The 15,859-nt window shown below is 39.5% G+C and overlaps 1 protein-coding gene across 2 annotated transcripts in view; it reads left to right on the forward strand.

Moving 5' to 3' along the window:
• ncoa1 (nuclear receptor coactivator 1) overlaps nt 1-15,859 on the forward strand; it is a 68,607-nt gene that overhangs the window by 17,325 nt on the left and 35,423 nt on the right. For both annotated transcript variants that reach the window (XM_074685758.1, XM_074685759.1), the window contains exon 2: nt 6,882-7,097. The gene's annotated coding sequence lies outside the window, so the exon portion shown is untranslated. The remainder of the gene's footprint in view (nt 1-6,881; nt 7,098-15,859) is intronic.

The following is a 15,859-nucleotide window of genomic DNA, read 5'->3' on the forward strand; positions in this document are numbered from 1 at the left end:
CTTTTTTTTTTACAGAAATGCTTAAAGTAGCCAGAGAAGAGTCCGCATGTTTAATATGAATACACATAAATTACTGGCTATGGTAATTAATCCGGTGTGTGAAGGTGTGCCCTGCTTTTCCTGAGCACACTTCAACATCTGGAGTGGGACTTAGTCTTATCATCCTTATCTGATGCATATGATGCTGGTTAAACCTCTCAGCCAATTGAATTCCAGCGTTGCATCCATCATCATCATAAAGCCTCCGTGTGTAGGTCTGTGGAGTTACAGTTATATTCACTGTTTTTAATTTATGACGTGACTGTAACAAAAGGTCCATACAGAGGTTATGTCAGATAAATCCCATCAGATGTTTCTCCTGGTGCCAAATTTTGGTGAACAGTCAGGTTCACATCCACCTCTCTCAGCTCTCATGGCTGCACCTATGAGCAGTTCTGACTAGTGTTGTCACGTTGCCAAAATTATGATCCGATACGATACCTGCCTAAAAAATTTCGATATTGATACTTAAGTGATACCATGGCAAACTTAAAACATCAGAAAACGAATAAAATAAACAGCTTGAAGAGAAGGCTGTCTCAAGTGAGTTTTCTGACATCTTTTTGCGTGTCTGTGGGGCTAAGGGAGATTTGTAAACTGTGCTAATATTTCAGAAAACACACACACACACACACACAAAGTTTTATAGATTACATGCAGAATCAATTCCTAGAGCAGGAGTCCTCAAACTTTTTCCCGTCAGGGCCAAACAACTTTTCCCTTCTCTGACGTAGGGCCAGGGTCAGTTTGTAAAAAAAAGTGTGACGATCGCAGAGGTGTCCAAATTTTTGTTTCCCAGAAAGCCACACATATTAATATATATTAACCAAATATTAATAATCCTTTCTGGGATTTTGACAGGGAAAAAAGGAAAATAAATGATAACATTATTAATGAAACATACAATACTATTTATGAAATAAATAATAACTAAATAACCCTTTTCATGTTTTTCACTGAAAAAAAGACCATGAAACATGAACTTTCTTGTAGACACCACTGTTTGCAGCTCTCTCATTAACTTCACTGTGAAGACCAGGAAGCAAGAAGGCTAAGAAACCGAACTAAGTGATACAACACCTACCAGCACAAAACATTTCACTACCAGTATGGTTGTATAATTGGATTTTTTTTATTTTTTATTTTTTTATTTTTTTAAGGGAGGGGTTTCAGATAGGGCACAGACTGCAGAAGGGTGTGTGGAATAGAAAGTTACGTTCTATGCATGTGTAAGTCTCGATCACATGGCCAGACTGAAAAAAAAAAAAAAAAATCATAATGCACCTCTGGTATTGTTTGGGGGGCCGGGCAAAATGTGGAGGCGGGCCGTATCCGGCCCCCAGGCCATAGTTTGGGGACCACTGTCCTAGAGGGAACCTGAACTCATTTATTATTCTCAAATATATTTCAAATAAATAGAAAACCAGAAAATAGTAATTTTTGTAAAGTAATGAGCAGGTAAAATAACCCTGACAGACTTTAACAGCCATCTATTGATTTCATGCTCAGCACACTGTAGTTTAACCTACACTGTGTGTGTTGATACATTGAAAAGCACCTTTTAACATGAATACTCTGAAAACAAAGTGTACCTGTGTTATTTCAGCTCTTTCACAGATGCAACACTGAAGTGTCTCCTATAGGTTTCTAGCATCGTTGAGGTTAGAAAGCTACTTGTCACTTATTTAAGCTGCCAACACCACACAGCTCTGTGACTCAGGGTTGCGTCTGCATCAACTTAAAGTCGTGGTGAACTAGTTTTCTCGTTACAAAGTAATTGACAATTGTTTGACTTTTGTGTTTGGGCACGTCGTTTGAATCTGTCACTCTTGCTCTTTAAGGAGGTGAGGATGCTGAACGGTGAGGTGCTTCATCATGTTTGTAGTGTTCCCTCCGTGTGTGTGTCGGTAGGAAGCTTTATAGACAGGCTTTGAAACGTGTATTAGCTTGTGAAGCCGCCCTGACTGTCGGCTTCGCAAGCCAAGTAATGCCAAATTTCGCTCTGTACACCAGCTTTTTCGACAAGCTGCGGTCGGTTCACAGGACGTTGGAACTTAAACCTATGTCTGTAACTCCTTCTGTACGTTTGCATGCAGCTTAAGAAATCAAACTGTGAGCTAGTCAGCACGAGATCGGATAATTAAGATGCACGTTAACAACTTTGTTGGACTGATAACAACCAAGCATCAACACGCAAAGCCACTACAGGCTCACTGTCTAACTTCACAACAACACACACTTTGGACAGAGAGCAAGTCTCTCCCCAGAGAGGAGAGAGGACCCACCTTGGTGGCTGCAGACTCACAAGTTGCCTGAGTCAAAATGTCTCTGATTCAGACGAAAAATTGCCTTGGAGTATTGATACTTAAAACGTGGTATTGTTTACTTTTTGAAAACAGGGGGTATCGATATTTTCTCAGTATCAGTATATCGTGCAACCCTAGTTCTGACGGAGAGGACTGTGCAGCACTGGAGCCATTGAGAAACCAAGATTTAGATCATCATTCATAACATAACTGCAAAAAGTAGGCCGAGGCTTGGCAACTGTGAATCAAAATATTTGTTTTCTCAGCCTCAAGTTCCCCAACTCAGAGTTTTATTGTCATTCATTCAGGAACTTCAGCAAACCACAAAGTACAGGGTCGGACAAAGTGTTTTTGACTCCACAAATGGTCTCTAGGGTCCATCAACACAGGTCAAGTGGTTGTTTTCGTTGTTATGGGAGCCTAGATGCTGAACTATGTTGGAACTTTTTTTTTTTAAACTCAACCTTTAGTTATTTACTTCGCTTCGGCAAATAAACCCATCACCCACCACCCACCATTAACAGGGGGTCTAAACTTTATGAAAACAACAAGTGTTCCAAGCTTCTTGCTCCTAGAAATATTTAGTAGGCATTAAAAGTTTACCGCAAATGTCACAACACTGTGTCTAAACAATTTGTTTCTTAAGCTCATTAGAGTTTGTGCCTGTCACAACTCTAATCTTGCTTAGGATAATTTTTTTTTTTTCGACTTGAGACACAAATTTTACAAGAAAGCTGGAAGGAAACAATCAGGCTAACACATGAAGTCTGGTGTGGAAATTTTTAGGATTTTGGTGCATGTGTGAACGTGACTACAGACTCATAGAATATCTTTTTGCTTCAATTTTTTTTTCTTTTTTTTGTGCAAAGAAATAACGTTATTATCCTCCATAAAAACGAAGTTCTTGGCTGCTTGATTTAATTAGTTTTATGGCCTCATCATTAGGAAGTGGTAGAAATTAGCCGTGTTAACTCATGTAAATCAAACACACCAGCTGCAGGAGTCTAACAGCCTCCCAGTAGCTTGTGGTGAATTTAGTGGTTTCTTCTACCACACAGACAGACTTCGGCACACTGATGTGTGTCCTCGGTTCTGTTTGTTGACAACTGTTATGATTTCTCGAGCTGAGGCTGCGGAAGTTGACAGAACAGTGTGCAGATCTGAGTGTGTTCACTCCAGCCCACCTGCTGTGTAGCTAACCAGCCAGCTGTCTGCGGATATCAGGCCGATGTCTTGTCAAGAAACACAAACATCAGGAGCAGATGAATCAGTGTGCAGACGTCTCTACTATACTCTCATCTGCTGTGTGTGTGTGTGTCTCTCTCTCTCTAAGTGTGTGTGCTGAAAACTCACTGTTAAAGTGGATATGTGTCTGGGCTCTTCTTAGTTGAAGCATCCAGCGCTGACAGTTTAGAGCTATGTGGGATAATCTGTCTAATGATGACAGCCCGCAGAAAATGTAGGTCTTTAATTACTCTTATCTGTCTCGCACTTCAAGTTTAATGCTGGAATTCTTTTTATTAGTGGAAAAAAAGAAGACTTCAGGTTGTGAATTAGCTCTAATTGGGGAGAGGAGGCTTGAGTTATAGAGTTTCCTCCCTTATACCGTGGAAAGCAGCACAAATTATTCTTCAAACGTTGATAAATGTGCAGAAGAGGAGGGTGAACTAGCGTGTAGTCCAGACTTCAGATTGATGTTGCTTTGTCCAGTATTACACTTCCTTGCAAACAACATAAGGGTGCATAACGAAACATTACAGGTTTACTTCTTTGTTCACACTAAAAGTGCAGGACTTAGGAGTTTACAATGCATTTTTAGAAACCTGTGCATAAAAAGGAAACATTAAGTCTCTGATCACATAGAACAGGGATTCCCTAGAGTGTGGTGCGCGAGCTGTCGCTATGGGGTGCACAGCCTAAGTGTAATGGCAGCAGTGGCGATTGCTCTGAGACTGGAAGGGAAGCTCAGCTTCCTCTAAAATGTCCCCCAAAAAAGTGGTGATATGTACTGCTGTGTGTACATTTTATTGACAAAATATGCTCTACAGTCGGACACTGGGCGTCTTCTGACTTCAGCGTGGAAGCGTAGAGTGGATTGTTCCACTGTGGAAACTGGACTGTCATTGGATAAACGCTGGGCTTTGTCCCGCCCATCGGACGCTCAGCGTCTCTGGGGGTCTATGAGGCAGTGGGCTGGCCTGGAAGCTGGGCTTCTGCATGATGATTGGATGATCTGTCTGAGGCTGACTTTGATTGACAGTGAAATGAGCCAGTCAGCGATCTTAAAGTATAACCCTCCAACGGAGCATCGTCTGAGTTCTACATTCAGTTTTTCTGGACTGATCCGGAGGTTTTATCGATCCTCAGTGAGTGTACTTTTCTTAAAAACGACGAGCGTTGTGTTTAAAGATTCTCTCTCTTTTCACCAATAAGCAGCTACAGCTACAGCTGTGGAGCTTCTCCCCCTGTCACTCACACTTACAGCCTGTCATAGTCTCGCGTAGCAGCTCCAGCTGCTAACAAGCTGGCACAGAGGGTAGAATTTACATTGAAATAAATAACACTCCAAATTTATGATGTAGACCAGAAAAAAATGAGCTTCCCCTCCTTGACTGACCAGCAGCCGCCACTGAATGGCAGCTGAGCACCATTATTTATTGATATTGTATCAATAAATGAATATGTAAATAATTAAATAAATAATATAAAGACTTTTTAATGGGGGTTAATAGTTTAAATATTTAGATGTTGAATTTTTGTCACACAGTAATGACTGCTATTCACCGCTCTGCCCCTTACTTGACTTTCAAATATTATAATTGTCATTAGTATATTATAGCTTACTGTTATTCTCCCCAGTTTCTAATGTGAGTGGTCATTTGGCCCATTATTGTACATCCTGTTTTGTGTTAACAGTAGCCTATTTTATTAAACTTAATACCATATATGTAGGGATGGGTACCAAGTTAGGTACTCTTATAGGTGCCGACAAAATTCTGACAAAAGTACCAGGAACCGATTCACATGAAATCAAAAGGTACCATGTTTAGGTACCTAAATGCATCTTTGTGACTGTGAGGGAGTGGAAGAGTAGGTGATTTTCCATGCTGGACATGAACACAGCATTGCAAGGTTATATATAGAAGAATGAAAATGTAAAATTAAAAGAAATATATATTTAATTGTTTTAAAAAAATAATATTTTTCATCACATTAACACAAAAAGATTTGAATATTGGTACTGTTGAGTACAGATACTTATTGCTAGGTTCCGCGCATTGGTACTGTATCATTTCAAATGCGAATGGTACCCATCCCTACGTATATTTTGCTTTAAAAACTACACTTTTTAAAATAATTTTTCATGTTTTGGGCATTGGAGGTGCATCAGCTAAGTTAAGGTAAGGTAAAAGAAGGTGCGAAGCGTGAAAAGTTTGGGAACCTCTGACATAGAAGATTATTAATTTCTGTGTGCGCTGAACATCTACAGCAAAGTTTGGATGTTAAAAGTATTACTGTGTGATAGCTATGTACTTGTTTTTGTGGGATATTTCCCCCTTTTAAGACACACTACAGCTAGTTGAATCTCTGCTAATATTGGGAAACCCCTAATATTATCCACAACTGTGAAATTTTCCATGTTAGCTCCAGAGAAAACAATAAATCAGCACACAGCGACCACATGATCAAACAGTAAAGAAACAGAAATATAAAAAAAATGTTTATGAAGTTATTGCATCAGTATTTTGGCACAAAAGTATTAATTTTGATATCATTTTAACTAATAGAGCAGGTTTACATCACCCCACGTTTCTCTCCAGAATTCTTGTTTTTACAAGCTGTCTGACCAAAAAAAAAAATGTATATATAAAGTGTCTTGATTTTTTTCTCCTTCCCTAGTCGCTCAGAAATGATATGAGTTAATTTGAGTTAATTTTCCAACAATTTACTGATTTTTTTAGGCCTAAGATCATGTGGAAAAGGACTAAAAGTAGTATGGATTCCTCTCTGTGAGCTACACAAGCAAACAAGACCATCAGCATAAGGATTGTAGTTATTTTTAAAGACTGAAACCACTGCCAAGGGGGGTAGGTTTCAGATGACACCGCTAACAGCACACTGCTGAAACAGCCTTGTTTTCTACATTTTTCATGGCAGAAATGGACTTCCTGGAAGATTTTTCTTTTTTCTTAAGCCATATTTTCAGGCATGTTTACCTTAGTTAGATGAGATAGCTGAAGAGAGAAGATGGTGTAGGAAAACATGCTCACTACCAGTGAAATCAGTCAAAATGTCTGCTTTGGGTTTGAGTTCGATGTTTTAAAGTAAAGCATCACCTGACTGATAATATTTTACAACCTGTGGGTACTTCCACTTTGCGCTCCACCTCCGAATGAGGTGTCAACTTGTACTCATCTCATTCATCATCACTAACTTCCCTGAGAAGCCAGCCTTCCTCAGTACAATGTTTGCACTGTATCTAAACGCTGATAATAACCGTCTCTTATTTCTCTTTTCCCCGTTGTCTCCTCCCAGTCAGAGGCCAGCGGGCTTCTCCCCGCACCTGGGATGGTGCCATGTGACAGAGCGGCCGTGGAGCCATAAACCCACCACCACCGCTCCATCGTCTCGAGCTGCTCGCCCACCTCTGACCTGACCCTCTGTCCTCCTTCCTCCCTGTATCTTCGCTCTGAGCCCTGGACGAGGCCATCACAGCCCCCACATGACTCACCCACTGGAGCCCTAGATCAAGTGAGTAACACTGAAGCTTGTTGCTGAAGCAGGTTTCACAGGTGAAGCTCGTGTAGCAGCTTGTTGTATACTTTGGCTCGTTGTCCTGCAGAACCAACATCGTCTAACTTTGTTTATTATTCAACTCTGGTTCTTCTTGAATATTCCTGGAATATTCTTATCTGGTTACTTTGTTGGGTGAAAACGCTCATGCTTTATTTATTGTTTCAGTGATTGAGCTTCTAACTGTGGCTGAAGGCCGTGTTTTTAGGATGGCAGAGGTGAGCTGAGGTCAGTATTAAGAGAAAGCAAAGCCAGTGGGAGAAGGAGGAGAATGAGAGAAGAGCTGGGGCTGGAGTTGGCTGAAAATGAGCCAAAGATTTTTTATGAGTTCATCTTCGACTTGGGCAGGTTTGACCTGTGTGTTGCTCCTGCCAGTGGTTTCCAGCATCAGTTATCCTACTAAAGCTTCTACTTTTTGTACAAATAATGTTAATGTATGAAAATATGAGAGAAAAACAGCAGTACAAGCTCTGAAAGTTTAAGATGACACCATGAAAACCCTCCCTTTTATAGATGAGTCTATTATTCAACCTGATTAAGACACATTTTCATTTTTATGAACTGATCTGTCAACCTGTAGTTGTTTCAGACAGTTATCCTTCAAGGGTGTCAGTTATTGAGGCAACTTCAAGGCTAACTCAGGTTTTCACCACTCTGAGGTGACTCAATTTATAATAATTTATGCGGAGCGTCTAACCTGCTCCAGGGCTGGTTTTGTTCAAGGTAAGGGATCAGTTTGTAGAAAACTCCACCATCCTGCTGAAGCTTGATAGTCGAGCTCTGTGAGCTGATGGTGAGAAAACTTTTCCTGTTGCTGCTCTTCACTGAAAGCACCTGACAAACTTTGTAGCCAATTTATTGTTGAAGCTTGTGTTAAAGGAGACAGGATTGGGGCTAGTTAGCTTACTAAATGCGGGGATGACAGCTTACTTCACAATCCGTGCTACATCTGCAATAGTAGCCTGAGGTCCATTGTCACACAGCCCTGAACTTTCTTCTTATAATATATTAATCATAGCACTAACATCAAATCATGCTCTTAATTATGTGTACATGCCTTTATCCATTCTGCTTATCGATGTGATCCTTTATCGATTCCTTTATCAATTCCGTCTGTGAATTTCTCTGTAATGAAAGTAGCTTTACAGGTTTTCTAGTAAATATGTATGTAATTGGTCACTGGATATCTCTGGGCATAAATATACAGAAATAAGGAAAAAATTGCACGTCATGTGACGTTGATGTACTGTTTTGTAATATATTATTGACTCAAGCAGGCCATCTAGTGTCTCAAAGTGGTTATAACATTACTTTAAGTTGTTTGGAACCTTGCCGTAGTTATAAAGCCAGCCATGAGCCTACTGTAACTTTGCTTTCATTTGCTTGTTTTAGTATTTTGACATTTGGAGTTGTTTGTTTTTATTTTCTACAAAGAGTAACTATATGTTTCTGTGACGAAAGTTGAAATTCTATTCTGAAGCCAAAGTTATACAGATGTATGCTAACCTCTAGCATATCAGTGCAATTTTCTATACATATTAACTAGGGATGTCACGATATTACATTTTCACTTCTGATACGATACCGATACTGCAGCATTGAGTATTAGCCAATACCGATATTAATCCGATACGATATCAGCATTAAACATGCATACTTTTATTTCTTATTTTGTAGTATGTCTGTCATGTTAGAAAAGGCTTGATTAAGTGATATTATTCAAACAAAGAACAGTAGTCAGCAACAGTAGGTATGAGGAAAAACTGACCCATTTATTATTAACCAATGGGTAACAGAAATTTTAACATTAAACATAAGAATATCCTAGTAATTGAATAAAATAAAGAATAAATTAGAAGACCCAGAAAATAACCTAAATAAATCAAATAAAAACAGCAGGAGCAGAGTCTGGAATGGAGTGCTTATATCGGAGTGCTTAAATTGGAGATTTTAGATGCATTCCGACATAATCCGATATAATCCGATACTTGTTTTTTAGCGGATATTGTACCGATATCCGATATCATTGTCGAACTGGGACACCTCTAATATTTACGATAGCACTAAACTAGCACTATTTTGTTAATATCCTTATTGGTAAATAAGGAGACTTATACCATGTTGAATGTTTTGGATTGGAATCTCCTGTGAAAGACTAATGTACATTTCTTTGTGAGTTGAGTTCTTCAGAGTCAGAATTTTCTTGGAAAACGTTATCTAACTGCTAAGCTAAGATAGCTGCAGCAGACTAGTCACATAAGGTCCTGTAGCTCTGGTATAGTGTCAAGAATCGATTAGGGTATCGTTAAGCATAAAGGCTAATGATATCGATGGATTGAAACACTTCTTATCGATTCTCAACAGGAACCTTTTTTTTGATTCCCATCTCTATTTATAATGAGGTGAAAATGTGAGATTAAAGTTATGAAATGGCGCAGAAAGGAAAAAAATGATGCATAAATATTGTTCAGAATGTAGAAATAATTGGGGCTAAAAATGTTGTTTTCAGGTCAAAACAGTCATCATTAAAAAAAACAATCGTAATAAAATCTAGATCCTCATCACGCCACAAAACTATCCTGACACATTTTCTCCTTATGGCCCCCTAATGGAGAAAATTTTGGAGAAAAAGCAGAGTTTGCTGATGTTAATACAGCATGTAACAACAGAAAATTGACCACTTATCTTTTGATATCAAGGGACAACTAAGGGACAGGTGAGGTTTGATTTCAGAAGTCTGTGATGATGGAACAAGAAGATTTTATTTTGGAAATAACAAACAGAAAATTTATTGGTTACTTTATGTCCTGTTGGGTGAGACTGTGTTTTTAAAGCTGACCTTTATTTGAGGTTTTTATGTGAGGTTGAGTTGAGATTTGAAGATAAAACTTCAAACCATGATTTAAAAGCTATTAAATGCTGAAAAGCTTCTTGTGGCAACAGCTACATTAAGAAAGGGTTGTCCTTCAGCATCTGAAAATGCACAAACGGCTGAATCTTTAAGACCCTCATCCATCTCAGCAAAGATTTAATAGTCTGTCAATTCAATTTAGAAGAGGAGCAGTTAGTTCAAGCTAAATTAACAGAGAGGATGGAGAGAGAAGAAAGATAATACCCTTCTCTCGCTGTCTTTGCTGCATTATTCCCCTGTGCTCCATGCTCTCAGCCCCAAACCCGCTGCACGGCTCTGAACATCCCAGCACGGCTGACAAGGCCTCCCTCAACGCTACTCAGGTTGAAATAAGGACACGCGCACCCACGCTCGCACTCCAAATTGCTCGGAGACCGATGGAGTTCAATAAATGATGAATATTCATGTGGATTTATCAGTCTGGCAGCAAACGTGTTTGAGATTGAAAATGTGCTGTGAAAAATTAGGTGAGCAAAGACACAGAGAGCAGCTGAGAAAAGCAGATATGTAGAAGTGCCTGTCTAAACAGATTACATAATACGCTGTAACTGAAGAAGAAAATCATCATTTAACTGATACCGAGATATATTTTGTTTCTATTTGTGGGATTACAGCAGGCAGGTTTCATTTATCTGTGTCCTTAGACGACACGCAGAGCACTGCTCCGTTTCTATGCAGTCGTTCTGCCTTTTTACATTAAGGTTATGCATATTGCATGGAACATTTTCACTATGCATCTTCTGCTAGATCTAACTTTCCTGCTCCCATCGCTACACAGGGAAGAAAAATGACTCTAGGCAAGCTGCAGCTCACCACTGTCTACTCTATATGTATTCTATACTCCAAGGGGTTTTGGCTAAATGTAGTGGAGCGTGTGTGGAGCTGTGTGCAGTCCAAGGTTATTTCTCACTCTTGGTAAACATCCTGGATCTGGGTGTACACAGATGGAGGGAAACAATGGACTGAATTGGACTGTTTTTTGAGTGAAGGGGCAGGGACTCTTAAAGGACCACACTCGCTCCTTTTGCATGTTTAAACTTGTAAAGCAGAAGGTATGTTTGCATTATTTACCTCCAACCATTTTCTACAGCTTTCAGATTGAAAAGAGGACTCTGATGCTGAAGATTTCTCATGGCGTTGTTAAGCAGAATTAAACCTGTACCAAATTAGACATACATGCACTTTTGTAAAACAACATAAGCATTGATATATTTGGTGATAATTCACCTACTTTTACAGGTCTGGGTGGTATTTATAGCTTAGAGCTGACAGCCTCATTTGCACAAAACCTGAGAGTGATCAGCACCTCCAGGGCGGGGATAGTGCCCCATTTCTATCACAGGGGGAGAATTCTTCAATTAATTCAAAAAGATTTTAGCTGTGTTTGATCCTGTCTCATCCAACTTTTATCAATGATCTTGTAAACAAGACACACTGACATTGTTTCCCCTCTTGTTTGTTTTTGTTTAGTTAATATTTGGCATATTAGTTTCACATGTTAAAAGGAACTAAGGTGAGTTTCTACGTGAGCTTGAAAATTTCTCCGTTCTAGATATATGAAGTGAGATTATCAGCAGGTTTTTTCAAAATGCTACTTTGTAGCTTCTTCATAGCTTCCCAATTGGGTCGAGCGAGACTGGATTGATTTACGGCACATCCAAGTCTTTATCTATGACAGCTCACCAAATTCTGTGATTAATTTTGTAGTGGTGGTGGACACTGGAGCCTAACTGTCAGACAGAAGAGAACGGGAGAACAGAAGAAAGACAAACAGGAGAGTTATACCGCCCAGGCTTAAGGATAAAAAAACTAAGCTGATTGTACTAATGTTTATTCCAACCCACAGTCAGCAGTTATTCTGCAGTGGTCTGTTCAAACTTGAGAGTCTATCAATAAAATGAAGAGTGAGGTTACGTTAGCTCTGATTGGTAAATGACTGGCAGGACATAACCAGGATTCACTAACGTTACACATTACAGACATGTCTCACAGCATCAGGCTATCAGAAGTGTTACAGACAGACGGCTACTAAGCTACTGTATGAACATGACAGTTTGCTTCTTGCCATGTTAGCCTATGAATACGTCGTAGCACTGGGCTGCTAGTAGCGCTACATGTAGCTGGCTACTGACGTACGGTACAAACTTATGTTTGCTTTGTTGTCACGCTTCAAACAACAGCACTACGTAACTGTACTGATAAATACCAAACACGCCTGGTTAAAGGTCACATTTTTATGACAGTGTGTGTGAGACTCCGGGCCAGAAGGTGGCGAGGCAGTCCAGTTAAAACAGATCCTCCTCAAAGCATCTTTAATAATAAACACTTCTTCCTATGACAGGTGCAGTGTGAGACCATAGACTGTACATAGAGGGGACAGTGTGGCTCTGCCATTTATCATTGTACGGATTTGAAGCAAAGATTCCCCCGTCACAGGCGCAGCCATTGGTAGCAGTTGTGTAGACAGGGTCTGTGCAGTAGAGACAATGAGGGATTCTGGGAGAATCTGAGTGGAGCTGGGTGACAAAAATAATTTTTTTTTTTTTTTCTTTCAAGAGTCGAATCACTTCTTGGCTCTACCTCCCGACATATTTTACAATCCCTGAAAAAATACACGAGAAAGAGAGCTGTCAATCATCCTCAAACCTTACTTAAAGCCTGGTTTTTAACCTCTTATAACTAATGAAAACGAAACTTTTCAGGAAAAAGAGGACTGGATTACAAAACAGCCGAATGATATCTTCAAATCACCACAACAATCTGACGTAAGAAACATTTCTACAAGGTGGATTAATTTTTTAAAGTTTGACCACAGCCCATCTGGAATGACTGGAAAGTTTGATTTTTTAACCTATACTGCAACCAGCCACCAGGGGGAGCAGTTTTTGTGGTGACCTAACTTTGAGCCAAGCAAGCGTACGTCCATTTTTTTACAGTCTAAGTGTGAGACTTGGAAGTTTCTGTGAGGAACTTTCAGTTTGTGTTGATTTTGGCGCCCCCTTGTGGAAAGATATCTTTTTAGGCCTTTATCAGAGAGGACAGCACAGTGGATGGAGCAGGAAACAGGGTGAAAGTGGGGTCTGGCATGCAGGAAAGAGAAAGCAGGTTGGTTTTTGAACCACCCCTTCTTTTTTGTGACTGTTTCTTTTTCCAATCATTACATTGAATAAGCCGACAAGCCTGGCTTCCCAGATGTACACCTGCTCCTTTGGTGTTACAGTCACACTGAGGCATAACACAAACAGGGCTTACCTTCAGGTCAGTCGTAACATTCATCTCTTACAGTTACACCCAGGCATACACCCAGCTGATGCAGTGGGCCCCTGAAGTTTGAAGGCCCAAATGTGCACAGTAGCGTGGGATTTTGTTGCAGCTCTGCACCTGAATTCCTGCACATGCAAGTTTCAGCGAAAAAAACCTTGCGATGGAAATTTTTCTTTCATGTGGCTTTCAGGCAAAATCACACGGTAAGCACATGGGTTGCACCTGTATACTTCAGTCATGTCTGTGATTTTTTTTTTTCCTCTGGTTAGATACATAACTGTGGGAAATAAAACCCCATCTCTAGTGTCTTGATTTATCTTTAAGACAATGTTAAAGTTGCTCAATAATTCATAACTGAGACTACATTTTAACTCTGGATAAAGCTTGTTTTAAAGCACTTACCAAACCCTCTTCAAAAGTCCTCTTCAAATATAATGAAATGATTTTGTTTTAGATCAGTTGGGCATGCTGACAGGCTGATATTTGTTTCAGGCAGCATCTAAATATGAAAAGTTAAACCTCAGCGTCAAACTTAAAGTCTTTGTCTTCAGTTTTACTTCCTGCTGTAGGGAAAAATGTATCAGCTTTCAGTCCCACACCTGTAGTTGTTTCTCCCTAGAATAATAGCAGTGAATCATTTTGTTCATTGTTTAAAGTATGAGTAAAATGTGAGCTCATGTGGAGTCCGTATGCTGAGAGACTTCCACAGATCTCAGCCTCAGGTGTTTTCACAGCAGGACTAAGAGGCTGCTCAATAAAACCTGTTGTGTTTTATTATCATATTATACTTAATCTGTGGATATCCTCATAAGAGTGTAATCCAGAAGTCAGTGGGTGCAGTGTTACCCTGACTGACTGGAGCTGTATACATTCTTTGGTCATGTCCTATATTCAGGAGGGAGGGGCTTGGCAGCAGTGACTGAGCAGCTTCTCATGGAATGTACCAACTGATTGCATCAGGGAGGGGTGGTCCCACTGTGTGTTGTTTTACCTTTGTTGAATTAAAACTGTACCAAGATTACATCTGAGAGCAAAGCATTGAATGTCATTTTTTATCCTCCTGTGTTATGCTTGTGAATTTTTCCTTTATCTATATTTTTACAGTAAGTTCTCCTTACTCACAGGTTCCTTCAGGTTTTGACATCCCTGTATTATGATCACATTTTGAGCGCCATTTTGACTAGAGCAATAATGAAAAATGATAGGGAGGAAACACTAGAGGGAAGTTGAGGAGTTTTTCGGATCTTTCACAAAAAAATCTCTACATCAGGATCAGTTAATGCATGTACTGTTCAGTGGAGCTTTTGTACGACCCACAACTCTGATTATAGTAGGGATGGGCATTTTAAGCAAAAATACTGTTCAATAATCACAGCTAACTATTTGGAGATTATCCGGACAGTTCCCTGCCCCCAATGCTGACAAGACAGAGATCCATTTAACAACTGTGCAAAGTTGTCTTAGGCCTGAACCACACATATATGGATATATTCCTAAACCCACATTTTTCTGTCCAATTGGGCCTCTCAACCACACGAAGACGGCGATTTCACCCACATAAACGTATATTTTTTAAAACGGATAAAAAAGTGAAGAAATAAAAAAATATCCGGTTGAGTCACTGTAGCAACTGTTAATATCCTGTGTTTGACTGCGCATGCTCGAAACGTTCTTCTTCTATGGTTTTCACACTTTGCTAACCTGCCACTTATCGGCCAGGCCTGGCATTGCAGGCTTCAGAGGCGATCGTTCTCAGTTTGACCTCTTTGTATGGACAGAGATATTTCTGTAGTGTGGACGGAGATTTTTTTTTTTAACGAGGACAAAGATATCCAATCAGAAAAATATCCATATACGTGTGGTTCAGGCCTTAGTCGTGAATATGACCAATGTATATATCATAGTTGAAACAAATAAAGTTTGCCGCTCTACAATATGTTTTTATTTAATAGCAAAATTAAAGACAACTACCATTGGTAGTTTGGTTATATCACATTTCAACGTGGGGTTAGTAAGACACTTGGAAAATTACTTTTTAAGATGAGATACTTGTCACATGAACTTTTTGACTTTTATTATTATTATTTAATGATTATAATACTTTAGAAATCTCGACTCATACCTTTTCAGAAGTGACTTTGTGTTTGAACTGAAATCTAAATGCTAGACTAGTGTAACCTGAGAAGTACTCAGAAAACATTGAGCAAACTTCAAGCAACATAACATCACAACATCACTTTTTGTCTTACAATTGGAAATCAATTTGCGGTGTGTGGCTAACACTAGCAAAACCAGATTTTCTGGTTACACAATGCTCTTGTGGATTAGTTATACACTTGTTTAACCAGACAGTCTGCATACAACTTTTTTCCATACAACTGGCAGCCAGATGAAAAGTGCCATCTGTCTTCTGTTCTTGTTTACATCCAGGTAGTAAAGTATTATAGCAGTACCCAAGAAGTGGAGCTTCAGTATTATACCTGGGGCAAGTGAGTTTGCTACAGCTTAGACAAATTTCACAAGGCCTTCATTTATAAAAAGAAAT

Source organism: Halichoeres trimaculatus, unplaced genomic scaffold, assembly GCF_033239565.1.
Source record: "Halichoeres trimaculatus isolate MK-OKI-2021-1 unplaced genomic scaffold, fHalTri1.1 fHalTri1_scaffold_13, whole genome shotgun sequence".
In the NCBI taxonomy this organism is placed as follows: domain Eukaryota; kingdom Metazoa; phylum Chordata; class Actinopteri; order Labriformes; family Labridae; genus Halichoeres; species Halichoeres trimaculatus.